At 43.9% G+C, this 24,520-nt stretch overlaps 1 protein-coding gene across 1 annotated transcript in view; it reads left to right on the forward strand.

Annotated features, from left to right (window-relative positions):
• The first annotated feature begins 1,122 nt into the window (after nucleotides 1-1,122).
• Nucleotides 1,123-24,520, forward strand: part of LOC129337264 (cytochrome c oxidase assembly factor 1 homolog) — a 109,187-nt gene continuing 85,789 nt past the window's right edge. The window contains exon 1 of the mRNA XM_054990832.1: nucleotides 1,123-1,216. The gene's annotated coding sequence lies outside the window, so the exon portion shown is untranslated. The remainder of the gene's footprint in view (nucleotides 1,217-24,520) is intronic.

Genomic DNA, 24,520 nt, shown 5'->3' on the forward strand with positions numbered 1-24,520 from the left:
GTAGCAATCCCCCGTCTTCTACCTGGGAGGCTCTTTTGCATGGGTTTCATTTTTCATATATTTAAAAATTTATTTGCCATCTATCCACCCAAACAGGGTCCCCAAGGTGGCAGACACCAAACATTAAATCATTTCAACATTAAAAACATTTGAAAGGAAGTATATATATATAATAATTGAATAAAAACATATACACAGACAATGGCAGCCTGGTTACTTTTAAATACAGTGATAATGCGATCATTCTGCTAGTTGACACAGCTTATGTATTGTTTGGAAAACTCTTCAATTTATTGCCAGAAGCAATATATGAACTTTTGTGCAAGAGACCTAGAAAGAGCTGGAAGAGGAATCAACTATTGGGAAGGGAAGGGAATCTTGTATAGTGGTTAGGGTGCCATACTAGGATCTGGGAGACCCAGGTTCGAATCCCTGCTCTGCCACTGAAGCTGGCTGGGTGACCTTGGGTCAGTCACACATTCTCTGTTGTAGGGTAGGTCGGGAGAGTTAAATGGAGAGACTATTGTAAGCCCCTTTGGGTCCCCATTGTGATATAAATGAATAAATTATGAATAAATCTCCTCCTTCAAGATGCTATAAACGCATGGGGATTTGAACAGGGCAATTTCTTCATTTCCATGCACACACACACACCCCTCCCTATCCTAGGACAACGAGCATGCTTAATACTCATCACGCCAGTTTTGCAAGAAGGATGTGAGTTTTAAACTTCGCCGACTCAGGTGCATGCAACGAGAATAGAAATGAAATAATTGTTGGGTGGCGTCTCCAACCTTCCTCAGCGACTTTTTAAGGTTTCCCTAGCCACACACTACAGATGTACACGGAAATGCTAAATAGCAATGCAGCCCAAATCAAGAGCCCTTATTTTACGCCGGGAATAAGGCTCCATGAATTGCATGGCAACGAGGTCCATCGGCGGCAGGTCCTGTCGAAATCAGCGGTAAGGATGGCTAAAATCAGCCGTCTTAGATCAGGCTGCGCACCGGTCTCTCGTAAACGGAAGGAATAGCAAAGTCTGCAAGGCACCGCCTCCCCGCCCAGCTCGTTTTCTTTGCACAACCAGCAGTCCCAATAAAGTTGTTGTTGCCGGTGAGAAATTGCAACATGGCTGCGCCCAGGGAAGAGGCGTGATTCTGCTCGTCCTGTTTTCTCTTTGCATTTGCTGCGGCTCCGTTTGCGACTTGCTCGTTCGGTGAGTGTCAGACGCGGTTTTATTGCGCGCAGACTCGGCTTCTTGCACCTAGAGGTTTACAAGGGCATCTTCAGTGGCTCAGATTAAACTGGCAAAATAATAAATGGCCAAACGACTTTTTTTTTTTGCAATTAACAATCGAATGGGTTTGTTTTGTTTTGGTGTGATGTGGCTGTTTCCGAGTCTTGTTAGTAGCTAATGTTGTAAAGCATTAAAAGCGTTTGGGATTTTTAAAAACTTAAATTATGAAGCTTGGGAATTGAATGGGGGTGGTGGTAATACTAAAAAGGATTTAGTAGGCTGTAGTGTGCCTATCTAAATAAGATTAAAATGCATCTGAGGGGTAGATTTAAGTTTTGTTGAGATAGAAATCTTTACCTAAGGACCTCCCCCCCCCCAACTTTTAGCTAAGTGTTCTGAAGTATTAACAGGAGTTTTGGATTTAAAATGTGAGTCTGGTGTAGTGGTTAAGAGCAGGAAGACTCTAATCTGGAGAGCCAGGTTTGATTCCCCACTCCTCCACTTAAAGCCAGCTGGGTGACCTTGAGTCAGTTGCAGCTTCTAGGAGTGGATGTTAAGTTGTCCTGAAGGGTGGTATATAAATCAAATGTTGTTGTTATTGTTATTATTTGGAGGTAGTAAAAGATGATGTGATGAACTGGGTTTAACCACAAGACCCAGATTACTTGTGAATTTCATGGCATTTTATGATAGTGAGTTTGGAATGGATATAGAATTTTGGTATTTCTGTGAATGTCGGTACCCATATGGTTATAAAATTTGGAAGAAGTGCGCTACGAAGAGTGTTTTCTTCTCTTTCAAACATTGTAAGCTTTAGAACCTGTTACCATGCCAAGTGAACCTGGGCTTGTCACAATCACAGTTCCTCTGCTTGTCATTTAGGAACAACAACAAAAAGGATCCTTGCAAGTTTTTAAAAATGCTGGTTGAGGACTTTTCTGTTTTCTAACCCCTTTGCTAGGCTGTAGCCTGCATATATAATTGAAATCAAAATACCTCTGAGAGCTGGATGTAGGTTCTGATGAGAAATCTTCACCTGCTGCTGCCTTTTCCCACCTTCAGCATGAACTATGCTGAAATCCTGGGCAGGTGTAATTAAGCAAAAATTTTGATACCTATCAGTGGCGGGATGGGTAGAAGGCCTTCTGAATGTGCGTTGGAAATATATATATATGTTGCACTCCCCCAGTCCATCTTCAAGCACATATCACAGGAACATGCATGTTACTCCCATTATGTAGTCCTTTTCTGTAATCCTTCATTGGCTACCCATCAATTAGCAGGCTCAATTCAAGGTTTTGGCTATTAGATACAAAGTCCTTCATGGCCTCGGTCCCTTATATCTGTGGGACTGCCTCCCTCCCTTTGCTCCTCCTCAGCCACTCATTTCAACAGGGCTTTTTGCAGGTACTTTTTGCAAATGAGCAAAATCAACAACGTCCTGAACACGTGTGTTACAACCCAGAGACTCTCATTCCCCCCCCCTCCTCTGTCCCTGAGGGCGACTATCCAAGCCACTTAGGACCCCTAGGGGCTTCTAAGAGCTCTGGTCATTCGGTTTGAAGCACCCCCCCTCCTCGGCTTCCTGGGTTCTTTTGCGTGTGTGTACCTCCTTAGCAAGCAATACTGGACACAGGCAGGTAAAATATTATTAGAGTTTATTAAAGAACAAACACAGGAGTGTATGCAAAGCATACACTCTTAAAAGCATTTAGACAAGGCATGAAAACAAATAACATCTCGCTGATCTAGCTACGTTCTGACTAAAATACTGCTGGCTAGCTGTGTAACATTCTCTGAATTGGTTTCAAAGTTGGTTGATCTTACCAAAGTCCATCCATGCCAACTTTCTTTAGAGATCCTGGTAGTGGCACAGAGCGGAATGGCTCTCTCACATTGCAGGTGGTTGACAATGGCTGTGGGGTGGAAAACAGCTGATTTGCCTAGAGACAGCGAGGCTTCTGGAAATCTGGAGGAGCATCGGCCCACTCAAAGAACCAGCCAGGGCTCGGTTACTTAATTGGCCATTACAGCATGTGAAAGTTTAGGGAGTGTAGCTAGAGCTGAGCTCAGCACCAGGCTCCAGCCTGCTCAAGGCCACTTTCTCACAGGAAGCAAGCAGTCCCCAGGTGCAGTTCATTATCAGAGCAAGGGACTTTCCAGTAAAATAGGCCTAGCAAGAAATCTGCAGGAGGAGAGGCCTGAAGCAAAGTTTCAAACTTCGCATTCTGTCTTAGATGGTACAAGGCCTGGTCCTTACCACATGCATTCTCTGTGGTGGCCCCCACCTTATGGAATGGCCTGCTTGAGGAAGTCAGGAAAGCTTCTGCTCTCCTGGCTTGCCACAAACTGTGCAAAACTGAGTTAATCAGGAGGGCATTTTTACACAGGCAGGAAGGCTGTAAGGAAATAATTCAAATATATGCATTGGTAAAGGGATAGGGACTGTAGCCTGTACTACTTTATATTGTAGTAGCTAAGTGGTTGGTCTGTGAATCAGGAAATCCCACTACTGCCATGGGTGGCCTTGGGTAAGCCACTCTTCTCAGCCCCAGGTCCCCGGCTGTATTGTGGGGGTACACTGACTTTGTTCATTGCTCTGAGTGGGGCACTAATCTTGTCTAGAAGAGTGGTATATAAGTGTAATTGTTGTTGTTGGTGTCATTATTATTGTCTGTTTCAGTAAGTATATTCCTACTGGGTAATTTCTATATTATTTAATGTCAGGTTTAATTGCTTATGTTCTGTGTCGTATTTCTGCATGTATTCAAATCTGCATACCCCGTTGCATTCTGCATTGAACACCCCAGCTGACTTACACTGTGTAATCTGCCTTGAGTCTCAGTGAGAAAGGCAGACCATAAAAGATGTAAATAAAATAAAAATGTTTCAAATAAATTAGAATGAAAACTGGCAAAGTTATAACATGACTCTTTCCTCCGGGAATGGGCTTCAAATGATTTTCTCGTTGCTATTAATGACACGTTGCTGCGCTTCTTGGTTGATAGAGATGTGCCAGACCTGAAGTATCTTCAGCACTTGCCTCTAATCTTATTTGCCCAGCCAAGATACTGCTTTGTGCTATTACAATATACACTAGAGAAGACTAGGGAGGAGGAGGTGGGAGGATAAAACACGCACAAGAAGACTGAGGGATGGGATGGGGGAGTATTACGTCTGAGAGTTTTACTGTCCCGACATATCTCTCTCTCTCTCTCTCTCTCTCTCTCTCTCTCTCTCTCTCTCTCTCTCTCTCTCTCTCTCTCTCTCTCTCTCGGCGGCTGCCTGGGTGTAGCATGAGGAAGTCAGGTTCTTCTTTTCAAAGGGCAAGGAAGAAATCAGAGAAGTGCTGGACTTGCTTTTGCAGCACTTATTTAGCTGTTGCAGAGAATGAGAGAGAGAGAAATGCTAAGGTAGGGAGTAAAACACTGTGCTTTACTCTCTGCCCCAACATCCATCCATCAAGGGTCATTTCGTAGAAAAAGAGCTGGAGGAACTCATTAGCATAACTCATTAGCTTATGCCACGACCCTTGACATCACCAGAAATGTGTTATTGGCATAAATGATTTGCACATGCCACACCCCTTGACATCACCTATCCTGGCTGTTTTGGACCCAATCCTGGCCATTTAGGGCCAAAATTGGGCCCAAAATGGCAAAAAGGGCCTGAAAATGGCTGAAAAGGGGCCCAAAATGGTCAGGATTGGGCTGCTGCTGAGTGGGAGAGTGATCCACCACCCGTCAGAGGCCCAATTTGGGCCCCAATCCAGGTTGAAATGGGCCCAAAATGGCCGAGAGTCAGGTGGGCGGGGCAAGCTGACATGTGACCTCTTTGGGGAACTGCCGGAACTGTATTCCTGCTCGTTCTCCCTCGAAATGAGTCCTGCCCTGGTGAAAATAGCAGCTTCGGAGGGTGGATCCTGGCATAATATTCCTGCTGAGCTCCCTCTCTTCAACCACCATCCTTTCCAGTTTTTGTACCAAAATCTCCAGGAATGCCCCTACCTGGAGTTGGCATCTTAAGAAAAAACCTTTGGCAAGCACTCTAGTGCCGTTTGACTTTTTTTGTTCTCCCGTTTATTGCTATTGATTTCACTGTAGAAATATAAATGTTTATTTTCAAATTTCTGCACTTCGCACCCTATTGTATGGTTCGTTTAATGCCCTGTCTGTTGATCGTATTGACTGACACCATGTAATTCACCTTGAATCTCAGTGATAACATAAAACAAACACAATATTTATTTTTCATTTTTCCCGTAGTGACCCAGGCTAAAGCATTAGCAACGCTGAACCCGGCTTGTATTTAAACTCCAACAAATAACCGCTAGAGGGAGGTTTCCACTGAAAAACAGAAGCTGATCTTTTTTTGTTGTTGTTGTTGCACATTTTTGCAGCTCAATCTTAAAACATGTTTACTTGGATGTAAATCCACTGAACTCAGTAGGACTTACTTCCTTGCAAGCCTGTTTTAGATCGCACCCTTTAATCTTGTAAAGCCTGTTACGCACCATATGTTGACTATGAAATTTCCCTTGTGTCCCGAAGGGATTCCTCCTCCCTGTCTGCCCTATTAAGCCTTTGTTTTCTTTCTTTGTGCGTCTATTTACATTTAAAATAGTTTCTGAGGAAACGCTTAAGCCACTGCTGCTTCCATTCAGTTGTTTCCTAAATGTAGAAAAGCCACCTGTTTTTCCTTTTTTGCACAGCTGACATGAAAAAGAGCAAACCTCTCACAGTTATTGGAATGGGATGTAGGAATTCTTTTTCCTCTTAAATTATCATTATACGTGTGTCTTTTATAGTTTGGAGCTCACACCGCATAGTTTTTTTCCTTTACATTGTTTGCCTGAATTCCCTTTCTGGCCTGAGAATTGCAACAGGGGCCGAAAAGGTTTTCTAAGTGTCACTTTTTAGGTCAGGTTGTTGTTATACTTGTTTGTAAGGGAGGAACAGTGGGAAATGCTGTTTTTTGGGGATTAGTAGGAAAATAAACCAGTTCGTCGATTTGCAATTGTGCCTCTTTCATAAGTTGTTCTCTCTTAATGAAGGGCTGCATTTGTTCAAAATGGTGGTGTCAACATTTTAACAATGGGGGTGGAAGCAAAGTCTTGTCAGGCATTGCCAGAGTTCTGACCAACTACAGATTTACTGGGTGAAATTGTGTAGGGATTAGTGTGTTGAACTAGAATCTGGGAGACCCAGGTTTGAATCCACATTCTTCCATGGAAGATAGCTGGGCCAGTCTCTCTCTCTCTCTCTCTCTCTCTCTCTCTCTCTCTCTCTGTCTGTCTGTCTCTCTGTCTAACCTACCTCACAGGATTATTGTTGTGAGGTTAAAATGGAGGGAGATAATGGGTTGCAAGTTGCTTTAGGCCCCTGTTGAGGAAAAAACAAGGGTATAAATAATCTATATTTATTTATTTGTTTATAGTCTGCCTTTCTCACTGAGACTCAAAGCGGATTACTTAGAGCTAAACTACAAGAGACGAATTACACGAGGATACTCACATGAAGGGAGTCGCAATGTTAGCCAGGAAGCTGAGTTTTAAAAGAGATCAGAAGGCACTGTCAATTTCCCCTCTCTACAGAGCCAGCAATGATGGCTTCTCAGAGGGTTTGTTTATTTCCACTTTGCCTCCTAGAAGGAGAGGTGAAACTGACAGAGCCTTCAGGAGGCAAAGAGGAAATAAACCATCTGAGGAGGATCTTTGCTGCTCTGTAGAGAGGGGAAATTGACAGTGCCTTCTTGATCTGTCTTTTAAAACTCAGCTTCCCAGTGAACATTGCGACTCCCATCATGTGAGCATCCTCATCTAATTTGTCTCTCGTAGTTTAGTGTAAGATTAGTACAGTCACTATCAAGGACATTTCAGTAAATCAATAAACTGTATCTGCACATCATAGCAATTAATCATCAACTGGAGCATTAAGCAAAGTTGTGCAGTTGAAAAGAAGCAAAAGTTCTTAGACTTGTGCCGCTCTAAGAGGCTCCACTCACAAGCCAGAACTCCCTTTCCTATTTGGTCCTGTAATAAGCCCCATTCCATTGATACAATTTTGGGGACCCAACTGCACGTAAAGGGAGATGATGCTGTGTGTGGCTGCATAGCCTATAAAAACTGGGTCTTTGTCAAAGTTGGAAAATAACACGTTGTCTGGTTTGCGCAAAATGGCAACTGTGCTCTCGAGAGGATCACACATAGCATGATCTTCCCTTTCATTTATTTATTCAACAAAATATATCCTGCCTAATGAGATGGCTTGACTCACTAAAAGAAGCGATGCCCCCCAGTTTGCAAGATCTGAGCAAGCCTGTTAAATGATAGGATGTTTTGGAGGTCTTTCATTCATAGGGTCGCCACAGGTCGGAGGCAACTTGACAGCACATAACACACAAGAGCCACCAAGACAGCTAGCTGGATTGCCAAAATTGTAACAGCTGGATAGGGCTATCCTGTTGCTGGAATGGCTGTGGGGACAGAGTTGGCACCTGGGTGAAGGGTAGGGTTGCCACCTCCGGGGTGGGAAATTTCTGGAGAAGCCTATAGAGAGCGGGGTTTGGGGAGGAGAGGGACCTCCATAGTCCAGCCTCCAAAACAGCTATTTTTCCCCCAAGGGACTGGCCTCTGTAGCCTGGAGAACAGGAGATTTCCAGGCCCTCACCTGGCAGCTGGCCGCCCTGGGGTCTCTGGGCTGGGCTTTGCTCAGAAGTTGTCATAGACGCTGCTTCCTGAGTTCTACAGGCATTTTCTTTTCTCTCTTCATATTTATACTGTTTGCCAAGCGAGGGTAAAACTTCATGCGTCTGAGGAAGTGTGTTCCAGTTCATAAAAACTTTATAGTCGCTTCTTCCACAATAATTTTTTTTTAGCATAGAAGATGCATAGCTGGTCTGCAAAATGCGCTGCCCAGGGCTGCTCCTGGACGCCCTCCTGCTGCTGCAGACTCTTGCTGCCTCTCCTGCATGGCCCCCCCCGCCACTGGTCCCAGCCAGAAGGCAGAGCAGGCAACGCTCTTTTCTCCTTGTTCCCCTTTAAATAGGGTTGCCAACTCGAGGTTGGGAAATGCCTGGAGATTTAGGGGGAGGGGAGGGACCTCAGCAGGGTATAATGCCATAGACTCCACCCTCCAAAGCAGCCGTTTTCTCCAGGCGAATGGATATTTTTAGTTTGGAGCTCCATTGAAATTCCAGGAGGATCACCAGGCTCCACCTGGAGTTTGGCAACCATACCATGGAACAAGCTGTGTGTTCCCACTGAGGCATGCACAGCTAGCCACATTGGGTTTAAAGACAGCTGGGGAAGGGAGGAAGGAAGGGGCAAAGGTTGGGATGAAGGTAGCAGCGGAGACTGCTTCCCCCCACAAAGTCTGCCATCTCAGGCTACCTTGTCTCAGCTTTATTGTAATGCCACAAAACTTTTTATTCGATAGATGAGAGGGTTTTTAAATTTCATGAAATAGAAGTTGTTTGCCTTCTGAACCATCTTGCAGTCAGGGAGAGTGAGATCCATTTTGTAGATTTAGATCCGGAGGAGTTAGCTGTGTTCGTCTGTAGTAGCAAAATAGTAAAGAGTCCAGTAGCACCTTTAAGACGAACCAACTTTGTTGTAGCATAAGCTTTCGAGAGCCACAGCTCTCTTCGTCAGATCTGATGAAGAGAGTTGTGGCTCTCAAAAGCTTATGCTACAATAAAATTGGTTAGTCTTAAAGATGCTACTGGACTCTTTACTATTTTGTAGATTTGACTCCAACAGATCTTTAACATTAGACAGCCGTATTATTAAACACCCTAGCTGAAACCTGGACTTTAAAGACTGAAAACTTTTACTTCCCTCTTTTTTAGGGTCAGGAGTTTTTCATAGAAGGATACAGCGTCCCATTTCAACAAATATATTTGGATTAGTGAGACAAGCAGGAAAAATCAGCGACATTTGTCAATGCTGTTGATTCCTAAGATGCTTCCTGGATCCTCCATTTTTTTCATCAAGTTTCATCTCCTCATCCCATTGTCCAAGTCTTGTTAATTCTTCAGCATTAATTCTCTCCCCACCCCCATTCATAGCCTTGAATGTGGGCGACCAGGGGAAAAAAAGTCCAAGCTGGTGTTTCATTCTTTTGCATTTCCCCTCCATTGTTGTCTGCACTGAGACCTTTGTTCATTCTTGGCTTGACTGGGGGCACTAAAACTTCTATTATATTCTGTTTGAAGCTGCTGCTTTTCAGGCAGGCTGCTCTGTGCTTATCCCTTATTGCTGGGCACAGCGCACCTCCTCATAAGCAGCCCTGTAGGTTCAAGCCTTCACCTTACCCTGGATGATACTTGCAGCTTCATAATGAATACCCAGCAAATGCAATGTTAGCATTAACCGGCCCTTCTAGCACCAACTTTCTGATCCAGGAGGACTGGAAGCCTTTTCAGCATGCCTTAAAGGAGGCAACTTTGCTTCCACCTCATGTACATGTTATGGATTGGTAGGTTCTGAGAGAGAGTTATTGGGGAGAGGATAGTTTCAGGTAGGGGAGATATTATTTGCCTTTAACCCAATTCATGACGACAACATTTTAAAGTTAGCATTTGGCACATAAGGCTGAGTACAGTTAGGAAATGATGGACTTGTAGATTCTTGTAATACCTTAATTCGACCATCTTCTGCATGTGTGTTAACAGTGGCTCCTCATAATTACCAGAGAATTTAATGTTTTTCCCAAAGGTACTGTTTGTCCTGTGCTCTGGTTGGACTTTCAGCTTTTAATTCAGGCATCTGGAGACGGCTTAGCTTTGTAATGTGTTCTAATGTATAATCATTGAATAACATTCTTGTGCGGCATCTAAGCAGTAATTAAAAGTATACCAGAAGTACCTTATTCTTGGTCACCTCAGTTTCAAGATGATGTCTAAGTTCCAGTGTTGAATTAGTTGCCCAGAGTGGCAAAATACTGATGACTAGACATGTGCCCAGGCCACTATAAAGTAATCCTCTTTCTCATGTCCTAGAGTCTTTCTACACGAGACTTCTGACATGACGATGCTCAAGTGTAGGGAGACACAATGTTAGCCAGCAAGCTTAATGCTCTGTCAGTTTCACCTCTCTACACAGAGCCAGCAGAGATGGATCCTCAGAGGGTTTTAAATTTCATCTTTGCCTCCTAGAAGTCTCTGTCAATTTCACCTCCCCTTCAGGGAGGCGAAGATGAAATTAACAAACCTTCTGAGAAGTGATCTCTGCCAGCTCTGTGTAGCCAGAGTATTAAACTACGCTTCCCGGCTAACATTACGTCTCCTTACACTTGAGCATCCTCGTATAAGATATCTCATGTAGAGAGACTCCTAGATTCATAAGCTTTTGTACCTGCTTTCAGCTTGTGGCCCATCCTTGATTGATGGAACAGGAAAACTATTAGAAAATGATCACGGAGTGCCCTTGTTGTTCCTGTACACAGCTCAACAAGACTCAGTGGAGGAGATCTACTACTACAACAAAAATGTTTTCTTTTCTCAAATATCAAATAAGCAAGGTTTGAGAAAGATCACTGGTTTTTCCCTACATGAATCTCTTCTGTGTTTGACAGCAATACTCTAGAGAGTCCACGAACCAACATGCAGTGATGGGAGAACCTGTTAATTTTCTTTGTTGTGGCACTGTCAGGCACACTATGGGGAGGGGTGGGGGACACAGTCTACTTTCCAAAGTAGGCATTTTCCCCATGGGAACTGATCTCTGTGGCCTGGAGATTAGCTGTAATTCTGGGAGATCTCCAGCCACCACCTGGGGGCAGAGAACCCAGCCCAATGCAGTGCCTCAGTTTGGCTTTTGGACTTTCTTTTTTAAACTCAGGAAGGGGGCCAGGAGTGGGAAAGAAAAAAGCAAGTGATAGAATAATCAGCTATATACGTCTTGGCTCTCATATTGGGATATTGACCTTGGGTAGTAAGAGACAATGTTCTTTGCCAACTTGCCAAATCGTGATGGAGCTTTAAGAGAGAGTGTGTGTGTCGGGGGGGGGGGGAATATGGCTGAAGAATGATCGTTTTCTAACTGCGTAGTCAAAACTAGGATATTACAGGCTGATTGAGAAAGACATTTTTGCTACACAATCACCCCCTATTGGCCTGAAGAATGAACTGACTTTTTAGGTGAAGAAAGATTTATATTGAAGAAAAATAGTTCCAGTTATGAAACAACGCGCCCCCCGCCCCCCGAAAAAGACTAAAGCTGAATCAGCCTTAAAAGATATTAAAGACATAATATCTCAAAAGAATTTTTTTCTCTGACAAGCAAAATCGAAATTCTGTTTACAGAATTAAACCAAGAGTACGGAAACACTTCAACCCAGATGTGTCAAGTGGATCAGAAGATTCAAGAACTAGGCCTGGAAAATAAGAAATCGACCATGAAAGGACTTTTTGAGTATCAGGAGCTCAGATCAAATCCACCTTTTGGATTCCAAAAAATAAATCAAGGAGCTAATCAAGCTATTCAAGAACTTAAGAAACAGCAGAAGAAACACAGGGAGTTCCAAATCGAGACGGAGGGATTCTACCAGCCACACAGAACAAAGTTGGAGACTGAGGGCCAATCTAAGTGTAACGATTTTTTTGTGTTCATTTTTTATTTTCTTTTTACAGTATTTTATACCATGTCTTTTGGCCCTCATAAGGGTTGGGGGTCAACATGAGGACATTATATTGGATGCACATGGGAGATTTTTGCCTCCAGGGGCACCGTAGGCCTTTTCTGTTCATACAAGGAAAATCTGCCTCAGTCTCTCCTCACCCTGCACTGTTTCTTTGGATTTGAACTGCCCCATGGAGCCTTTATTGAAATCGCATTACTTATATGGCTACAAATCTGAGACGACTTGGGCCTTGCAAGCAAAGGACTGCATTATTTCTAGGTTCCTCCACAATATAAAAGAGCATATCACAGGAGACATTTAACAGAACTCTGGCCCTGATGCAATAGTTTACTGAGCTTATTACGGAGCAGGAGATAGCATTTAAAATTAATCCCTCCCCTGCAATCGGAGACAGTCTAGGATTCTACCGCTTCAATCTTCCACCTGTGTCATGTGTAGAATGACTACTGCTCACAGTTTCACAAACATGTTGTCAGATGGTCACTGCAATTAGCCCGTGAATACAGTAACATGAAAATTGACTTTAATGACTAGATGACTGTTGCCTTCCTCGCGATATTGCTGCTCCTGAAGAAATTTCTCATCCTTTTCTCATTCCAGGAATCATTTCCAGAAAAAAAAAAAAAGGCATGATGCCAAAGTTCTGTAGCAAATGTGGACCAGAGACACAGATGGTGGTGTTCTGTTCTGAAGGCAAAGAGAAACATTATCGGCTTTGTCCTGACCTTTCAGTTGTGTTATCTGAGGATGCTGAACACAGAGAGCACCTGCAGTGCTCACGACGTGGTGAATTTACATCTTTGCGAAGTGAAAAGCTTTGCAGAAGGCAATTGAAGCCGTCTGTCCTTTTCCGCCTTTGAGGTTGAAAATGAGTTCCAGGGCTGAGCTGTGTGGCATGAAACAGTTTAGGTCATTAGTTTTAAAGTGGTTGATTCATGTCCGGTATTTACCAAGGCGTATCAGGCATTGGTCACCTAACTGCTCCATGTGCCGAACATGGCGTTTTCCTGTGTTTCTCTCTGTTCTTGCAATCTCCTTCCAACTCCCAGAACAATCGTTCTCAGAGATGTGGGCCCTGCATGCAGTTTGGGGGACTGGAATGAGGAAGGATAAGGGGTGCGCCTCCTCCATTTTAAGCAAGTGGGTTCTGTTTCATCCCCTTGTTCCTCCGCACGGATCCCATGATCCTAGGAATGATTTTTGGGGATATAGGAGTGGAGAGAAATACAGGAAAACCTCCGTGCAGCTTCACTGGTTCAGAATGCCAAGATATCACTCCTTGATCAAAGACGTAATGTGTTAGATATATTTCAGTATAAGTCAGCTTTATGGAATTTTTAAATAAATAATTGCAGCATGTGATGCAGGTTTGCTAAGAAAGCGTGGGCAGTCATGGATTTCCAGTTTGCGTAAACTGTCTCAGATATTATAACCGTGTGTAGTGGAAGTGCACCAATGGAAGTGAATGATACCCTCAGTGCTCCTGATACGTCCCGATTCGTGCAGTTTGCTGTGAAAAGGAGAATGAGTGAATCTTCTGTGCATGTACATGACATACAAAATCTGTCTCTGGGTTTTGTATTTTATTCCTTCGTAGCTTTTCTTTGTACGAATCTGGTGACGTGAAGAGGCCCTGAGCCAGGAGACCCCAATCGGGGATTGTTGCTTGCCTATCAACTAGGCCATAAGGGAATGACAGACATAAGCTGGTTTCCCATTATTGTTTATGTCTTGCTTTCTTTTCATCATGGAAAGTACATTCTATATATGGTTACAAGGAGGTTGCCCACTGAGGCACTGGGAAGGCACAGACTTGCTTTTAGTTTCAGCAAGTTTGTAGGGCCGTTTCCACGTGCTCTTAAAGGGACGGCCCACTCACCAAACACTAAGCAATAAAGGAGCAACCCTCAAGCGGAATGCCAACACGTACTGAATAAGAGGGCACTAACAATGAAAGGTAACAATACTATTGAAGATATATTTCAAGATAAATCACAAAGGTTAAGGTGCAAAGGCCAATTTGGCGTCCATTTTTTTGGTACCTTTTCTGGGAACGCACTTTCTGCAGTCGAAAAAGGCGCCGAAAAAATGGAAGCGAAACAGCCCACAAACGATTTGCAAACTCAGGGCCAAGCTACACATGACAAATGACACTTGAACAGCAAGTGTATTTCTCCCTGTTCACTTGCCCTCCACTCAATCCACTTGCCGTTCAAGTGTCATTCGTCATGTGTAGCTTGGCCCTGAGATGTTGCCAGTGTTCTGTGAGTGGGCTGTCTCATTAACGGCATGTGGAAACGTCTTCTAACCATTACCTGGGACCGGTGGCTTAACTCTCTCACTCTGGTGAACCCTAGGAATTGTAGTTCTATTACAAGCTGAGTAGTTTACTCTAACAGGGAATTTTGAACATCCTCTCCAAACTGGGTAAAGACAGACTTTCTAAAGTGCAGTTGTTGAATTCGGAGGCATTTTTTAAGAGCAGAGAATGCTGACACTTAGAATGTATGTCAAGTGTGAAATCCTCAGGAAGCCAAGACAATTAAAAAGGTAGAAGAGTCACATTATGTAAGTGCAGAGTGTAGGTATATCCTCTCTTCAGTCTTTGATTCATTCTTGGACATAATAGCACTGTGGTCAGCAGTAGGAAGAGATTCCTCTCTGTAGCTGATGCTGTTTTACCAGAAATTAAAGACTTGTATCTTCACTTGCAGTTCATATATTTACGGTTTTGAAAAATATGGGGGTCATTTTGGATTTTGTTGCGGGGGCATGAGTTGCAACATAACAGGGCTGAATTTTCCGCTCTTTCTATACACGTCACCCTTTTTTTTCAGGCTTTTTTCAGGCAACTAAATATAACATTTACATTTCCTCTGTGGTTATGGAAAATATATTGCCCTTCATGTCTAATGGGACCAGGGCAAGAAAGCAAAGCAAAAATCTGCCAGAAAGTCTGTGCTGCGCCAGACCTATCTAAGGCCAAATTGATTCAAATGGAGTTGTGTTGAATTGATTCCCCTCTTAGAATTAAAATATTCCTTCCTAAAAGTGAAGGACTAGAAACTGAAACCATGTTGTAAGCTAGTAGTATAAATAATACACTTTTGCATAGCAAACTTAATTCTGTGCTGACTGAAGTCTGTTCAGTTTAAAAGCCCAGTCTTCTTCCTGCCCCTCTCCCCCCACCCCAGTTGAATTATAGGCCTGGTCTTAGACTGTTTACAATGCAGAAGATAGGGTGGAACTGTTGAAATCAGGCTTGCAAGATATAAAGGAGAGTTGAGAGCTGATGGACTGGCATAAGCATTTCTATTATATACAATGGAGCTGTGACCTGAAATAAGGATTGCTCTTGTTCAATTGCCATCCAAGCCTGGAGGACAGTTGTGTCAATATCCACATACTTCTAAACCTTTTCCTACAATAGTAAGAAAGAGTTGGGTATGAAGATGACAGACGTTTAGATTATGGCTGATTCCGCACACATTGGATAATGCACTTTCAATGACATTATCAATCGTTTGAAGTGGGTTTTTTGTTCCGCACACAAAAAAGTCCCTTCCAAATGCGTTATCCCACGTGTGCAGAATCTCTCTATATGTTTCTGCACATCTTGTTGTGCACATTCCAGAGTTTGTGGTTGCGTTACCTTGGATAATAGGCATCTCGGTGTAATTTCTCAATGGAAAAGACTAGAGACTTTAAAAAAAAAAAAGCTGGGGATTCGGAGGAGCCGGTAGACAGATTGTTATCATGTCATACCAATCTAGGAATGTCAGATTTTTTTTAAAGCTTGGACTGGGTCAGCAGCAGGGCATGTATGTGGGCAAGACCTGCAAATATGCACACCTTCCTATGCACCATGTCCAAAGATGCTTTGACTGCTATCTTTCACAAAAGTTTGTACCAAATTTGGCAAAGTTCTCAGCACAGAAGCAAGACAAATAGAAGACGACAATATGTGGATGCTCCTGAAAACAGAGCTGCCGTAAGGAAGAAGCCTGTCTCTAGGAATGTCTGCCGTTGGCAAACTACCCTAAATTGGTTTTTTAAAAAAAAAGCATTCCTGAACGCTTTTGCAGCTGCTTCTTGAGTAGCTGTGATGGGTCTAGGAGTATTCCTGGACTGCGTATCTGATTTTCATGGACTGCATTACCCTGTCCAGAACGTGTTTTCTTTCCCCAAATCAGCTTTAATTCCATCCCTAACCCCAGTCTGTAGCACTTCTGTTTTAGAAACTGCAAAAAATAAACGTCGACAGAATTCTTTTGATCCCAGAGAAAGTCATAAGTAATATATATATGTAGCAGCAAAATGATAAATATATAAGTCACGGGCTTTAAAAAAGTATTCCTTCGTCAGTATAGGATATTAAGAGACATATTAAATGATGGAGTGGTTGACAAGCAATTTAATCCCTTCCGATCCACTGAAATTTATGACCAGGGCAAAGCACTTATGTGGAAATTTGTTTTAACTCAATATGTGTGCTTTGAGACTGCATGGCATCTCTCAGTGAGCAACTATGATCAGCCAAGTGATTTTATTTCTTCTTTCTCTGTGAACCACTTTTTTGGTTAAGAAGACTGGGAATCAAACGCTTACTGTTTGCCTTAAAAAAGAAGAGTCGTCATCATCATTATCATTGTTATTAACCCAGGAAGACAAATGCATTTCTACAGCACCATCGTGTGTCATGGAGGGTGTTATGTGTGCAAACTGCAGCAACAAAGAAGTTTACTAAAGTAGAACGTCAGTAAACACTAATGGATGGATAGGATTGCTAGTAAGCTTGTTATTTTACTAGCCCAGTGATCCCCTGAGTGGCATCTGTAGGAACCCTGGTGCCCACAAATGGGTTATCTGGTACTAGCTATTCTTTACCTCTTCCCCAAAGCCAGTGGTCACTAATGGCTTTGTTTCAATTCATTACAGTAAGTTTTTTTCAGAAACTCACTACTGTTTGTGCTTGTGGGTACAACCCAATCAGAAACAGCTGTCTCCATTTTTGGAGAAGGCTTGGCTTAGAATCTCCCAGCATGTTAAATTGTAAAGAGTCCAACAGCACCTTAAAGACTAACCAACTTTATTGTAGCATAAGCTTTCGAGAACCACAGCTCTCTTTGTCAGATGATGCATCTGACAAAGAGAGCTGTGGTTCTCGAAAGCTTATGCTACAATAAAGTTGGTTAGTCTTAAAGGTGCTGTTGGACCCTTTACTATTTTGCAAATACAGACTAACACGGCTAACTCCTCTGGATCCCAGCATGTTGTGACTGACCCCCCCCCCCCATGGCAGCCATTCTGTGACTTGTTCTGCCTCCCCTAGCAGCTGTTTTATGATGGGGCAGGCTGCTGTCTCAACATTCCCAAAGGCTCTGCAAGATTGAGGCCCCGTATAGTAGCCTGACTAGCACACTATATTTTAACAGGCAGTCACCATCAAGGCCTGGAAAGTTGGTAAACTCAAGATACCTTCTGTCCTAGGCCCCACCATGGGTGCTTATAACATATCAATGTGGGGATGAAGAATTATTCTGTGCTCAAATAACATTTATTTAATTTAGTGTGGTTGGAATAGGTGGGGTTGTTGGTGCAATCGGACTTCTCCCCGCCCCTCCCCCATGAGGATGGAGTGGTGGAAAAGAAAGAGGGAAGGAGGCTGCCGGGCAACAGACAACAGGGGGCAGAATGTGAAGAGAGGCACCATCAGATGGCTTTACCTCCATCTGTTTTTATGTGGCAAATGTGTCGGCTTTCATATGCATCACAAGGTCGCTGTTCAGTAGGGCTGCTCAAAAAGCACTCGTTCAGCTCATGCTCTACTCATTGATCATGAGCACGAAGCGGACTCTTCATTAAGCAATTTGGTTGTTTATGAGCAGCTTCCGCCTGCTTGGCTGATGCTTTCGTGCGTGTTCAAACCGTAAAGTGCAGTCAATGCATGTTCTCACACGGGCCGATGAGAGTCCTGTTTCTCCCGCAAACCTCGGAAATCAATTATATTGAAATCAAGTGTGAGCGAGCTAAGGTTGCAAGCTCCGGCTTGGGAAATTCCTGGAGATTGGTGTGGGTGGAGTCTGGGGAGGGCAGGGGTTGGGAAGGGGAGAGATTCTCAGCGGGGTATAATGCTATGATGGGGCCTGGAGACTCTTCTCTCCAGCTTCCATGTATTACTGAAGCTCCAGGTGGATGGTACGTTGCAAACAGGCAATTCTCCATCATTTCACTCAGTCCTACTCAGCTGAGAAACTGTTCTTCAAGGAACATCTTGTATTGAACTTTGTGTTATTGATTCATACATAGATTCTTGCGAACTGGTTCGAGGTCCAAGTTTGGGTGATGAAAGGAAGGCTAACGCATCCTAAATAGGAGGAGGCAGAAGGATGACATGAGTTTGGAGGCACCAAACGCATCCTGCAGCAGTTGCTCTCAGACAATATTCTCTTGAAGGTGTCTTCATACCGATGACAGACAGTGGCTTCTATTATGCGCCCTTAAATCTATCACTAAAAGTCCGCCAGCAGTTGCAAAAAAGGAGTATAATAATACCTTTGAGGTGCCTGCTCCAAGGAGAATCTCAGCTCGCACAGATCCGCTGACATACATGACAGAGTGCCTACCTGTGTGCCCTAAAGTGATGAATGCAGGCTAGAGGTAGGCACGAACCGAAATACGAACCAAAGTTCGTTTGGTTTGCTAACCAGCAGTTTGTTGGAGGGCATTTCTGACAATCCGCGACAATTTTTAGGTTGATTCGTTTGGTTCATTTTTCGGTTTGTCACTGCAGACAGCCTGGTGCTGATCAGTTTCCTAGGCAATGTGGGCGGGGTGTGGACTTTCTGCAAACCTTCTTCTGCCCTGGAAGTGATACATTCACGAACCAGAAATTAAAATACAGAAACTTTAAAAAACACAATAGACTACAAAGATGTCAGCTAGACAATCCTCCATAACCTAGGTTATAAAAAGTCAGCTTTACAGAAGAAGAATCCTAGGGATTCTCCCATCTGTTCAAGACAGCCAGTGTTGTATAGTGGTTAGATTGTCGAACTAAGATCCGGGAGTCGCAGGATCAAATCCCCAGTCTGCCATGGAAGTTTGCTGGGCATCTTTGGGCCAGTCACATGCTGAGTGATTCCGCACACATTGGATAGTGCACTTCCAATCCTCTTTATAGATCATTTGGAATGGATTTTTTTGTATGCGGAACAAAAAATCCACCTCAAACGATTGTGCATTGAAAGTGCATTATCCAACGTGTGTGGAATCAGCCACAGTCAGCCTAGGATCAAATACAGGAGAGGAGAATGAGGTAAGTCACTTTGGGTTCCCTTTGGGAAGAAAGAAAGGCAGGATATAAATGAAATAAATAAAAATAAAACTAAAAGGTATATGATACAGAAACTGACTCATTGTTAGAAGGAAAACATCTTTTGGTATTTTCTGTCCCCCCCCCCTTCATTCTCTATTAAAGTAACACAGGGGGACCAAAATAACCCAAAGTAACACAATCTGCCCTTCACCTGTATCCCTCACAATAAAAACAATTCCCCACTGATACTTTAGCTGATCAATCAATCTGCTGATGAAAGCTTGTAACCCTATTACACAGATATAGGACTTAAGCACATGTTTTTGCTGGACTGCAGCCCTCTAAGAAGTCCACGTTTCCTAACTAAGTGGGTACTCGCTTTGGAAATGGGCCTAAATGGTTTCATTTTCCATCCCAAAGATGTGGTATAGGGAGAGAGATGGAGAGGTAAGTGAATCTCTGTGTGCGTATAATTCTACAATTATTCCAATTTGGTTTGTGATTAACCAGTAGGGAAAGGTGGTTGCCGTTGACAAGGGGAGCTTTATGTCTCGGCAAAGGTTCTCAGCAGCACCCTGCAGGGCTTACGGTTCATAAAGTGGGCCGAGCACTGAAAAGGACTGTGTCTTGATTTGCAGCTTTTTTTAAAAAGAGAGAGAGAGAGAGAGAGAGAGAGAGAGAGAGAGAGAGAAGGCGGTTCACCTAGTAAATGAGTTACAGCCCTTTGGATTCTCAAAGTGGTCGTTTTATGGTTGTGTTTGGAACAGTAGTCTTCTCTGATTTTAAAAAAGGGTCACACAGAGTAATCGTAAACATGAGGCAACTTTCTACCGGGCATTTACAGAATGGGGGGAGGGGGCTGAAGGGAGAAAGAAAACCGAGAATGTCTTATGCTACAAGCGGAAAAATGTGCACTGCTGGGTGATCAAAATGACTGCAAAGATGGAGCAAGCTCCAGCATTAATATTTCTTTGATGGCCCTTTGCATCAATAAGACCTGGGAAGTTTTTGAAAGACCTTGGTTAACTGAAGTTCATGCAACATTCGGCTCTTATCCCTATCGTACAGATTTGGGAGAAGGGGGTAGGCTACAATCCAGGTATCTTGCTAAAAAAGTTTTAACAATTAAATTTGTGGGGAGGGCAGATGGAAAAATGATTCCCAAATCCAGTCTGTTCACAGGATCATACTAAAAAATGTTTTTCTACAGTAACTGTCCAAGCATCTTCAAAGAAACTTCATGATAACATAGACTGCTAGCATTGAAATGCCAGAGTGAGTAGCCGATAAAGCTTCAGTAATCATAGTTTGGTGTAGTGGTTAAAAGGTCAGACTAGGATCTCGGAGACCCTGCTTTGAATCCCCATTCTGCTAAGGAATCTGGTTGGATGACTTTGGACAAGACATGGGCACAAACCGCATTACGAACCAAAAATACCCATGAACTGCCCAATCTTCCGTTTGTGAACCGGCGGTTCGTGAGGGTCCATGGCCAACAAACCAGCATTCGTTGGAAGCCCGGTTTGTTGTGTTTGCCCATGGTTCGTGAAGCCAGACAGGCAGGCACCATTAATCAATTCCCATGGAAACAGAGCTGGGGGAATGCCTGAAGTCTGTCTGCACTCCTTCTGTTGCCCTGGAAACCTGAATCGAAGCTCAGCTTACCTTGATTGGCAGGTCTTCCTTCCAACCATGGAGCTGCAAATTGGTTACAATTGGTTACATGGGAGAAGACACCCAGGGGGAGGGAGGGGGAAGGGGAGTGTTCTGTAGTCATGGACACTCCAATCTCATGCCTGCAAACCCTGATAGGCAGTTCTGACAGCCAACCCCTTGTACACTGGGCCAACGTCAACTGGTGGCTCTAATTGTATCGAATGGGAGTTTCCTGGGGGCCTCGGATTGGAGAGGGTATAACTCCAAGATCCCTATTGCAATCTTGACCAAACTCGGGTGCTGGCTGGAGGAGAGCCTGCTAAACACTCCCTGTGAATATGGGCTCTCTAAGTCCAACGGGGGCCGTTCTGACACCCATGAACCACGAACCGGTTCGTCAATGGGAAATGTTCATTTTGTTTTGCTGGTTCAGGTTCGTTGTCAGCACCGAACCACGAACCGCTGGTTCGTTAAATTTTTTGGGTTCGTGCCCATGTCTACTTTGGACCAGTCACTCTCAGCCTAGCCTACCTTAAGAAGTCCTTTCGCCATGTTGAAAGATATACACGGTACCCTTAAATATATGCCAGAAGGGGTGTGTGTGTGTGTTTTAAGGTCATTATTAGAAACTCTGGGAACTCAATGAGAATCTCCATGATAACATTAATGCTCATTCATTAGCTTTTGTTTCTTTTAGTATTTGCTAGGCAGTTTGTTGGATTTGCTGTTACATAAAATGGGCTGGAACTCCGGAGGAAGCAAGCAAAATCTTGGCCGACACTCCAGAATGGAGTCTAGATACGAATTTGTCAATGAAAACAGTCCGCACGTCTCTGGGCTTTTGTCCTGCAGCTTCACAGGACCAAATTGAGGGGTCAGAGGTCATTGAGCACTATGGCACCGGTTGCTTGAATGGGTGCAGCTGGGTTTCTTGGGAGCTCAAAAGCTCTGATGGTGTCATATTCTCTGGAGAGAACGCCTTGGCCACAGTTCAGTCTTTGTTGTGGAAATGCCACACTTTTGTAGGGAGTTTGTTTTTCTATGGCTTGTATATATGTGAGAGAAAAGCTGTTGGGCTTATATATGACACCCCCTTCTCCTCTGGTAGTATCTTGCTCCCCTCACCCCCACCAGGGTCTGCAGACTAGTCTTGAATATTTATTAAAAAGTCTGTGGGCAGATTAGGGACACGAGCAGATTTTAAATAGGGCTTTAATGCATAGACACGAAAGGACAAACACACTAGGAGGAATGCTAATGCCCTGCCTGGGGATCAAAATGCATTGAACATCTGCTAACAGACCAAGGGTCTTTTGAAGACAATCTGTTTAACGCAGGAGAGGGCGGCTTGTAGACCCTGGAGGGTCTTCTGGTATTCTTCAAGTTCATTCCTTACCTCCTGTACTTGGAAAGGCAAGAAGGTATGTTGCTGACTTAGCTTTTAAATAATTGAGCTGGCGCTATCAGGTAACCCTGGTTGGGTGGGAAGCAACATTAACATTTAATTCTTGTTATTGGGGACCTGGAATTGTGGCAGGCGATTTCTTCGTATGTGGAGGCCTAGGTAAAGGTAGTCCCCTGTGGAAGCACCGAGTCCTTTCTGACCCATGGGGAGACGTCGCATCACGATGTTTTCTTGGCAGACTCTTTTACGGGGCGATTTGCCATTGCCTTCCCCAGTCATCTACACTCTACCCCCAGGAAACTGGGTACTCATTTTACCAACCTCGGAAGGATGGAAGGCTGAGTCAACCTTGAGCCGGCTACCTGAACCCAGCTTCCGCCAGGATCGAACTCAGGTCGTGAGCAGAGTTTGGGCTGCAGTACTGCAGCTCACCACTCTACGCCACGGGGCTCTTAATGTGGAGGCCTAAGTGCCCTTTTTCTTAAGAGTTGCTTCTGAGAGCAATTTGTCGCTTAAATGAACATGGCCATTGAACCTGGTAAATCATGTAATTGGGTGCAACAGCTGGGTTAACAAATTAGACCTAAGGTGGTTCACAGCTGTAGCATCACTTTTTTTTTTTAAGAGATTGAATGGCAAGATGCCAAGCAGGTCTGGGGTCCCATACCTTTTAACAGTTTTGTAGGGACATGGAATTTTAAGGTGAAGGGTTTTTTCAGTTCTGCGTGCCAAGTCACATATATTTAACAGTCATATAAGGGAATTTACGGCATAGCAGCATTGATTCATTTTATTTATTTAAAACATATATATATGCTGCTTTGCCATGCAAAATAGGGTCCCCAAGGTGGCAAACAACAGATAATTAAAACATGCATGGCTGCTTCCACACACGTTGGATAATGCACTTTCAATGCTCTTTAGTTGATCCTTTAGAAGTGGATTTCGTGTTTCACGCACGAAAACCCAGTTCCAAATGATTACTAAAGAGCATTGGAAGTGCATTATCCAACGTGTGTGGAAGCAGCCACTATATAACATGCATATATCAATGCAATAAAAAACGTGTAGACATAGAGAGAGTATGCTGAACGAAACAAAAACATCTTCACTCTCTGGTAGAAGATAATGACAGAGGGAGAAAAGCAAATCTCCCTGGGGTGGGAGTTCCATAGTTTTGGTGCCAATACCGAGAAGGCCGTTTCCTGGATTACCACCCATAATAATAATAACAGTGTGCTTACATACAGTCCTTCCGGACAGAATAGTGCCCCACTCAGAGCGGTGAATACTGTTACTATTATCCCCACAATACAGCTGGAAAGCTGGGGCTGAGAGGATTGGTTTACCCAAGGACACCTGCAGTGGGAGTCGAACTAGCAGAGTGCTGACCTAGAGCCCAGCTACTTAACCATTATGCTACAGCATTCAGCAGATTGCAGGGGCACCCAAAGCACAGCCTCCGAAGATGACCGGAGTTGACAGGTAGGTTCATATGGGAAAAGGTGGTCCTTAAGGTATGCTCGTCCCAAGCTGTATAAGGTTTTAAGGGCAATACCAGCACCTTGAATTGGGCCCAGAAGCAAACTGTGAGCCAATGTAGATGAAACACGACTGGAGTGATATGGTCTCTCCAACCCACTCTAGTCAAACCCCTTGCTGCAGCATTCTGTACCAATTGTAGCTTCCTGACAGTCTTCAAGGGCAACCCCACATAAAGGGCATTGCAGTACTCTAATCTGGATGTTACCAGTGGCAAGATCTTTCCCATCCAGGAAGGGCCACAGCTGGCTCACCAGCTGGAGCTCGTGAAAGACGCCCCTGGGCACTATTATCCAACCAGAGGCCTGGGTCCAGCAATGCTCTTAAGCTACAAACCTGGTTCTTTACGGGAGTGCAACCCCATTCATAATAGGAGGTATCCCCATTCCTGGGTCAAACCTTCTCCCACCTCCATTTTGTTAGGATTAAGTTTCATCTTGTTGCTCCTCTTCCATCCCCAAACTGCCTCTAGACACCTGGATACAGTTTTCACGGCCCCCCTGGGATCTGCTGGAAGTGTGCAATACAGCTGAGTCTCATCTGCATATTCTTGGAAACTCAGCCCAAATATCTGGACGACCTCTCCCAGCAGTTTTACATAGATGTCGCAAAGCATGAGCATCAAGATGGACCCTTGTGGAACTCCATAGGCAAGAGGTTAAAGGGCCTCTGTTTACCCTGAGGAAAAGCAGGGCATTTTTTCTGGGAAAAGAGGTGGT

This window comes from Eublepharis macularius, chromosome 11 (genome assembly GCF_028583425.1).
Source record: "Eublepharis macularius isolate TG4126 chromosome 11, MPM_Emac_v1.0, whole genome shotgun sequence".
Lineage (NCBI taxonomy): Eukaryota > Metazoa > Chordata > Lepidosauria > Squamata > Eublepharidae > Eublepharis > Eublepharis macularius.